The following is a 1465-nucleotide window of genomic DNA, read 5'->3' as shown; positions in this document are numbered from 1 at the left end:
AAGGAGAGAAAAGGAGAAGAGAGAGAGAGGGGAATGTGAGGGAATAAAGAAAAAGGAAAAACCTAAGAGGGGAAAAGAGAATGAGAGGGGAAGGAGAGGGCGGATAAGAGGAGAGGAGAGTGATTGGATAATTATGCAACGAAGAGAGAGGAAAGGGAGCTGAATAACTAACGTAAGAGAGAGAGAGAGAGGAAAAGAATGTAAAGAAACAGGAAGGCGAGGACAATAACGTAAGAGAAATGAAAGAAAATGAAAAAAAGGGGAAATAATCAGGAGAGGTAATTTAAAATCGGCGTTAAATTTAATACACAGAATTAGATACGAGGTTGAGACTTTATTGCCTTTAATTAATTCGCTTCTTCTCCCTCTCCTCTCCCCTTCTATACCCCCATTCCCTGCCCTCTCCTCCCCTCCCCCTTCCCTTTCCTCCCCCTCTCCTCCCCTTCCCCTTCCCTGCCCCCTTCCCTCCTCCCCCTCCTCTCCCCTCCCCTTCCCTCTCTCCCCTCCTCCCCTTCCTCTCACCCCTCCCCTCCTTCCCCTTCCCCTCCTCTCCCCCTTCCCCCTTCCCCCTTCCCCCCCCGCTTCCCTCCTTCGCCCTCCTCCTGATGTCTGTCCTTCACCTGGCACCTCATCCTGCAGTGCCAGTGCCACAGAGGGCCACGCCACGCTCTGGAAACTGAAATGAAGTGAGGTGTTCCAGCGCCTCTTCATTTACATGGTGTGGTGTGGTTGGTGGGGAACAAGGGGGAGACAGGGGGAGGGGGGGGTTGTTTGTGGTTGTGGTGAAGGGGGGGGTTGTGTGTTTGTTTTGGTGTGTTTGTTTGTTTGGTGTTTGTTTTTGTTTGTTTGTGTATGTTTGTTGGTGTGTTTGTTTCTGTGTTTGTTTTGGGGTTGTGGAGAGAAGGGGTTGTGTTTGTTTGTGTGTTTGTTTTTGTGTTTGTGCTTCTGGGGGGAGGGTGTTGCGTTTGTTTGTTTGTATGTGTGTGACTGACAGAAGGAAACGGTTGTTGTTGTTGTTGTGTGTGTATGTGTGTGTGTGTGTGTGTGTTTTTGTGTTTTTGGTGTTTGTGTTTGTGTGTGTGTGGTGTGTGTGTGTGTGTGTGTGTGTGTGTGTGTGTGTATGTTTGTGTTTGTGTTTGTGTGTGTTTGTGGGGAGAGAGAGTTGTGTTTCTGTTTGTTTGTTCATGTGTGATTGGGAAAGGGCGTTGTGTTTGTTTGTATGTTTCTTTGGAAAATCGGTTGTTTGTTTGTGTTTGCGTATACGAGTGCTTGTGTATGCGAGTGCTTGTATGAGTGTGTTTGTATAGTCTGTATAAGTATACTAGTGAGGGGGGGAGTAGTTATATTTCTTTCCATGTTAGAGATGTAAACATACATAATCGTGTGTGTGTGTGTGTGTGTGTGTGTGTGTGTGTGTGTGTGTGTGTGTGTGTGTGTGTGTGTGTGTGTGTGTGTGTGTGTGTGT

General features: G+C 47.3%; 1 pseudogene; it reads right to left on the bottom strand.

Annotated features, from left to right (window-relative positions):
• Positions 1–628: 628 nt before the first annotated feature.
• LOC119583408 overlaps positions 629–1465 on the bottom strand; it is a 20312-nt pseudogene continuing 19475 nt past the window's right edge.

The sequence above is a fragment of the Penaeus monodon genome, chromosome 17, assembly GCF_015228065.2.
Source record: "Penaeus monodon isolate SGIC_2016 chromosome 17, NSTDA_Pmon_1, whole genome shotgun sequence".
Taxonomy (NCBI): Eukaryota; Metazoa; Arthropoda; class Malacostraca; order Decapoda; family Penaeidae; genus Penaeus; species Penaeus monodon.
The sequence above is the reverse complement of the archived record's forward strand: the minus strand, read 5'-3'. Positions and strand labels throughout refer to the sequence as shown.